Below are 8,188 nucleotides of genomic sequence, written 5' to 3'. Positions count from 1 at the left end.
GCACCACGACTATATCACAACTTGATTTTCACATAATGCTTATCCTACTCCTTTCATTCTCAAGAGGTAGATTTCAGAGTAATGGAATTTAAAGTAAAAGAAAAATAAAAGAAAGAGTTGAAAAACTGAAAATGATTGAAAAGTCGATATATATTTAGTGGGTGACTATATTTCTGTAGAATTAAAGAGGACCTAACACTAACTGAGACTGAGAAAAACCCCAAAAAAGAGTAAAAAGTAAAAAGCTCCAAACAGAACAAGACAAAAGAATCCAGCGAAAAATTGCAGGAAATATTTTTTCTTAAATCATTTCATAAAACATTTATCTACTTTTTCTTTTGTTATTGGTCTGAGTAAAAGAAAGTTTTCTTGTCAATTAATTTTGTAAACACTAACTACATGATCATATATCTCTGCAATAATATTTTTATCTATTCTATTAAAACAGAAGTACAAAAAAACTTACTTATTTTTAAATATTCTATTATAATATTTACTTTCTTTTTTATACTCATTCTAACTACTTCATTAATTTTACATTCATAACTTTCAACATTTATTATATTTTAGTTACTTAAAATAACCATAAAATATATCTAAATTGATTTTTAAATTATTTTTTTGTCATCATTGATTTTTAAATTAATTTATGTTAAAAACTAATTAGTAAATATTACAAAACAATTAATGCCGACCTGTATTTATTTTTGTCATGTTAACATGGATTAACTAATTAACTCGGCCGTGTTTATCATCTATCTTATTAAATCTAAAGTACAAAAAGAAAATATTTATTTCTTCGAGTTAGAAATTACAATTTCTTCCATTACTATTCTAACTATTCCTAGATTTTAGCACTAAAATATTCAAACTAAAATATTTATCATTAGTTATTAAAACAGTGTTTATTTATAAAAAAGTTAAAACAAATACCCACTCGCCGAGCGAGCGGATCAAACTCTAGTTATCATTAATGATGATAAATATGCTGGATTAATTTAAGGCCATTGAGCTTTTGCTAAAATATGAAAAAAATAACTTTAGGTCGAAATGCTATAAAAGCCAAAAGCAATTAAAATGTGGGAGTCTCATGTAAGACCATGAGTAATAGGACTCCTATTATAGGAGTGTTGAATTTGTTTCTCAACAGTTTAAACCCCATAGTGGAGCTCTTGAATTTTATTAAAAACACAGATGGATTACATTGAGTTGAATATTTTCAACGGTTGAAAGACTGAAATGAGTCCAAAATTACAACATGTCAAAATTTGAGAGGAAATGAAGTTGAATATAACCCACATGTTGCATCTCTATGTTTCTATTGGCTGATAAAACTTATGCAATTTTAATTTCTTTCAAAATTATTCAAGTTTAGCTATTTTGTAATAAATTATTTTCAGAAAAATAAATATATATACCAAATTATCTATTTTATTATCAATAAATAGAGAGTACTCTCATTTTATTTGGATATATAAAATAAAATGTCATTTTAATATATTTATTAGCCTCTAATCAATTTTTTTTATGTATTTTAATTTATTTTTTGTTAAATAGATCGTAGTAATAATCTTTTTAACATACAAAGTTTTTTTCTAGTTTTCATTTTAATTACCCAAATATTTTTAATAAAATGTTACTTGACTACCCAAATCTTTTTAATAAAATGTCAATTTAATATATTTATTAGCCTCTAATCAATTCTTTTTATGTATTTTATTTCTTTTTGTTAAATAGATCATACTAATAAGCTTTTTAAGATACAAAAAAATCTTCTAATTTTCATTTAACTACGCAAATCTTATTAATTATCAATCTTAAAACTAATTTTAACTAATTATCGATTTCAAAATCAACATGCCAAAAACATCAATTTCAAAATCAATTTATATTTTAAACTATTAACTATTTTGAATTTATTTCAGTCTAGATATTTTAATTTATGATATATTTTTATAGATTTTCACAATATAAAAATATAAGAGAATAAAATATGAGATAAACTAATGGGATAGGATGTTGAATTTTATAAAATAAAACTACTATAGAAGTTAAAACTGAAGTGATTGTTGAATAATTAGGTGAAATACTTAGTAGAATATAATGTGAAGTGTTAAAAAGAAAAGAAAAAGGGAGGATGTTGAATTTACAAACATTGTACATGGTCTAAAAGAAAGTTGAAACTCATGAGTGTAGTTGAAAATATCTTTGAAGAATTTGTTGGATATGATCATATAACTGAGAAAAAAATATCTTTTGAAGAATTTGTTGGATATGATCATATAACTGAGAAGTGGCAGTCGCAATCGTATTTCTTCACGTGAGGAAAGTTGCTCCCTCAGCTCCGTAGTGGATTCATATGGTCCATCTGTGGATGAATCTCATCCCTTCGGTTCAGAATTAACCTATAGAAACCAGTTAAATATATATAATTAAGAACAGTCATTATTTGAAAAGTGATTTACTGTATATCATCACTATATTGATTTTAAAATAAAGGAGGATTTGCCAAATCTGACTCAAAACTTGAATTTAAATGCAAAACTATATTCAAACTTGAATCAAATGCAAAACTAACATAAAAGCATTGTGAAATTACAGCAAATCCCTTGTCATCAAACAAAAAACCAGAACTCATTTTTACAAATATAGCCCCGAAAAATTTTCTGAGTCTTCTGAGATACTGTAAGACGTCCAAGGAAGCCTTATGGTATAGTTGATCTTAAAAATAATTTATAAATTTTGTAAAAAATATTTTGATAAGTAAAAAATTAAAATCATGTAATTATAAACAGTTTAAAAATATATAAATTAAGATATAATAAAATTTAATTGTTTTCACCATAGATGAGTGAAAGTAGTGAATCATGATATTCTTTGGTTTATGGTTTGACAACATATATTGTAGTATTGTATGTATTCTTAGGGTTAGATTTTGGAAAGGTTAAATGTTTTCTTGATTTTTTTTACCTATATGTGTTTATTTCAGTGTATAATAAACACTTTTAAGTTTAGTTTGATTTTATGAAGTGTTAGTTAGTTAAATTAGTTTAGGGGTTATGTTTAGGGTCTAGACGACTTACAGTCTAGAAGACTTTTCTGAAATTTTTCTAACTCCCGCTAAAAATATTTTAGTTTCCCGCTAAAAATATTTTAGTTTCCGGCTAAAAATATTGAAGTCTTCTGGGCGACTTACAAGTAAGTCGTCTAGGAAGTCTTCTTGAATCAAAAATATTTAACCTAATTGGATTTTTTGTCTCCGTATATAAAGAAAAAATTACACATTCTTTCGTCTCCTCCCAAATGGCTGCAACAAAAATGTAATGTTCCTCATTATAAAACTCTCCAACCTCTCTCTAATCTTTTGAGCTTATAAACACCAAATTTTATATCAATTTATTGTTTTTGTCTCATGTCTTTCTCACTAATTTGTCTTGTTTTTGCAGGTTTTTCATCACATAATTCTCATCTTCCACTCACTTAAATGTATATCTATTAATTTTAGATATGTATTTTTGTGTGTTGTATAAAGGTAGATCTATATAATCTTCCACTCACTTTCTCTGTTTTTATGTCATTTGAACGTTTTTGGATATGCGGTTTTTCAGATCTAGATTTGGATATGCAAGTTTTTTCAGATCTGGAAGACTTCCTGAAAGACTTCTAGGAAGTCTTCTAATAAAATATAATGCGCCAGACGATTTCCAGGAAGTTTTCCAGACAACTTCCAGGAAGTCTTCCAGGCGATTTATGGAAGATTTCCTGGAAGTCTTCTGACGGAGTCTTCTTCCATGTCTTCCTTTCATAACAAATCTAAGAGTTATGGTAAGTTTTTATGTCTGATTTTTCTTCATTTGGTAACCTACTAGTGCATAAAGTTCTTACATTTTTCCCAAACTAAAACTCTCCAAACCCACTTAATCTCTTTGACTTGAAAACACCAAGCTTTATATGAATTTTTCGTTTTTCTCATGTCTTCTCACTAATCTATCTTTTTGTTGCAAGTTTTTAATCAGATGGTTCTCATCTTCCACTTGGATATGTACATTGTTTGTTTTATAAAAGTATACTAGATTTTGACCCGCACGCCCGTGCGGGTGTATATTTCAAAAATATATTGTTATTTATTTTTTATGTCAATATCAAAGCTGGATAAAAATTCAAATCTGAAGAACCGAACCGATCACGATCCGAAAGAGTAATACCAAACCCGAACCAAAATTGATTAAATATCCAAATTTCAAAATTTTGATATTTAGACAACCGAAACCATAACCAATTCGTACCAAAATATTTTGGATATCAAAATGTGTCCAAAAAATTTTTGTATACTTGTATATATATTAATTATTTTTAGTTTTAATGTATATAAAAACATCCAGAATATATATGATACTTTTAGGTTGGTTTAAATACTTACAAAATATATAAAAATAGTCAAATATAAATATCTAACATAGTGGAAGTACACTCAAAACACCAAAAATATTTAAAATAAATACTGAGTTTTGATCCAAAATCTAAATCAAACCAATTTATATGTTTTTTTAACAACACCAATTTATATGTTAAATTTAGGTATTCTGACATAAATTATTCTGATTTATATACAATATATTATTTTATTTATAGATTTTAAGAAATTCAAAATATATAATGTTTTCTTTTTAAAAAGGGTTATCCGAACCCGAACTGAACCCGGAAAGATCCGAATATAATTTGAACTAAAATTTAAAAATATCTGAATGGAGCTGAAGTGAAATCTTTGACCCCGGAAACCCAAAATCCAAACAGATCCTGAATCGAACCCGAATGGATACCTGAACGTCCATCCCTAGTCACTATTATGTATCATATATATGTCATCATATAATTAGTTGTATTGGTCCATCATATAAATAATCATATAATTAATAGTATTTTATATGTACCATCTTATAAATAATCATATATATTATATTCTTAAAGTTTAATGTGAAATGTAAAAACCATAACTTAAGTTGGTATATGAAATTAATCTTTTCAATGTATTTTTCTTATATATACTGAATACATTTTTTAATAATGGTTATTGGAAAATATTTTAGTAAAAACAAAATTTTGAATATATGCATATTTTAAATCAATTTTTGATATAAATCAACTTTAAATTATTATTTTGATTTGAAATATGTATATAAATTTTAAATTTTATTTAATGATTATTTTAGACAAAACAATGTTTTTAGGTAATTAGATTAGTCCATTTTGTATATTTTAAAATTGATATAATGGATTTCCATTTTTATTAATAACATAAGCCACTAATTTTTTCTTCTTGACATACTTTTATCCATGTTTCAAATTTTAATTTTTTGCATTAGTTTTCTATGAATTATTATTAATTTTATGATATTTTTTAAAAAAAAAAATTGAACTCTTGAAAACCGTTCTTTTTAGTTTTGAAAAAGAAATTTAAGTGCTTCTATGTAATTGAAAACCGTTCTTTTTAGTTTTAATAGTTTATCATATTTGGTAGTAGATTAGAGATATAGACTGATAACAACAAAATAGCATACAAATAATGTGGTTTAGTTTCTTGGATTTTTTTTGTATATTTAACATTTTGTTTGATATATTTCTGTATAAATCGATATGTGGGATAAAAAGCAATGGAAATTAATGTATTTATTCAAAAAAGGAAAGAAATATTTCATGCTTATTTTCAGGAAGCTCGAGATTTTGTTTCATTCTTATTTAATTTATGCTTTAATGCTGATTATTTAATGTGGTTAATGAAAATAAGATCAGTGGCAATCCTTTGTAATTATTGTGAAAAACTAAGGGTGAAGAATTATTTGTACTTCACTTTTAATAGTTTAGATCTATCTAATCTTCTAGTCATTTTCTCTGTTTTAAACCATTTGAATGTTTTTATATATGCAGATTTTTCAATCTAGATTTGGATATGTAGGTTTGTCAAATCTGGAAGTCTTCTCGAAAATCTTCTACAATATAATGCGCTAAAAGACTTTCTGGAAGTCTTCCAGAAGTCTTCTGAGAGAGTCTTCTTCCATATCAAGTAGAGTCCAAACTTATCTTTGTAGGGGAATGATTTATAATAGTTTTGTTTATGGTCAGTGATTTGTATGTGTACTCTTTTAGTTGTAATTTTTTAAAAAATTTGAAGATATATTAATAAAAAATTGGTATACATGTTCATTTTCCACAATATTATTTTGCCAAAATTACTTGACATAATTGAAATTATTGATACAACTTCAATAGCAAAACAGAAGAACACAAAAAATTAATCAAATTTATTACAACTAATTAAGGGAGAGAATTCTCAAGAAAACTTAGTAAAATTCACAAAAGATAAAATATTACATAAGTTCAAAGATATAACACTTTCATTAGAAGTCTTCTTGAAAAGATAAACATATATTTCTTTGATATGTGTGACAACACTCGTTATATTCTACTTCATAGTGATTGTTTTTTAAGTCCTCAAGAATATGTTACCTATAATAGTAACTAGTTAAAACATATCACATTTTTAACATTTTTGTGCTGAAAAACTTACGTAGAAGAACGAATTCTTTTTGAATCAGTTAGAAACTTTAATAAACATGAACGCTGGTAACCTCATAAATATCATCAATTCAGTTATAAATTTCATTTAGTAGTCCGAATATTGACTAATATACATGAATTAAACCAAGTGAGGACGGCCTAGTGGTCTTGAGGGAGCTTCGGCCCCAGTACGGACCTGAGTTCGAATCCTGCTGGCCACTGGTGGTAAAATTTTAAATTTGGGCTTTTCCAGTGTCCGGTGACCGAGACGTACTCTGTCCGATAACGTAGGCTGATACGGACACTCGCCGCTAGTCTGGATCCACTTCAATGGATGCCAGGATACACTGGGTTATTAAAAAAATATACATGAATTAATAAGAAAATGTTAGTTTATTAAACATTGACGCATATGATATCCACGGAGGTCTTCTGGTAGACTTCCAGAAAATTCGTCCATTTAGATCATTTTTTCAATTAAAATTTTATAAAGGACGACTTCCAGAGAAGTCGTCTCTACAGAAGACTTCTCTGGAAGTCGTCCTTTATAAATATTGCATACTTTTGTTAAAAAAATCGAGAAACCCAAAGACGGCTTAGAAGTAGTCTAGGATAATATGTTAAAGTTTTATTTTTTTTTAATTTCAAAACTAACCTGAAACGACTTATATAGAAATCGTCTAGTTCATAGATCAATGTTGTAATTTTTGCAATTAGGATTAAAGAATATACTATACCTAAACGTTTAAACTCAACACAACCCAAAATAAGAAATTGAATGAAAGGTAAAAAGAAATCAAAGAGTCAAGTACACCAATCGAGTCAAGAACAATATTATACATGTTCTTATATGTACTAACTTAATGCTTTGCTAGGATTTTAAAAAAGAAAAAAAAATATTTTATAAATCTCCTACTTAATTACAATTAATAAATTAAATAAAAAAACTAAATACTCTTTTACATTTTTTTTTGATTTTAGAAAAGGAAAATTTGTCATATAACCTATTACAATTATATTCTCTTTAGAATTTCAGAAAAAAAATTGCTATCAAATAACTATTTCTAGTTATTAATAAATAATCTTAAAATTGCTTTTATGAACAATTTGTATCAATACCACTTTTACACTTCTTTCGTTAATTAAAGAATTTTTAATATTATATTCATCATCACATACTCTCTTTAAATATTATAAAATATTTTTTTTTACAATTCTCTTTTGGTTAGGACTTAGAAATATGATACAAATTTTTTTTGTTTAGGATTTATTTTAGAAAAAAAGGAAAAAACTATCAAATAATCTTTTACAGCTTTAGGATTTTAGAAAAGGAAATTAATATTACCTAATCTTTTACAATTATATTTCATCTAGGATTTATAAAACAAAATTTCTATCAAATAATTATTTCCAGTTAATATTAATTATTTTTAAAAGATGGCATTTTCAAAATTCGTTTGTTTCAATATCACTAATGTTTTTTTTTTTCAATTTGTATTGAATTTAAGAATAAACATTATAATTTATTGATATTTAATTATTTTTAGAAGATGGCATTTTCATAATTCTCTATCTTTAGTGAGTTTAAGAATAAACATTATATTTTTTTTTAAAAGAATTAACTTTCTAATAC

This window comes from Raphanus sativus, chromosome 1, assembly GCF_000801105.2.
Source record: "Raphanus sativus cultivar WK10039 chromosome 1, ASM80110v3, whole genome shotgun sequence".
NCBI lineage: Eukaryota > Viridiplantae > Streptophyta > Magnoliopsida > Brassicales > Brassicaceae > Raphanus > Raphanus sativus.
Note: the sequence above shows the minus strand (reverse complement) of the source record.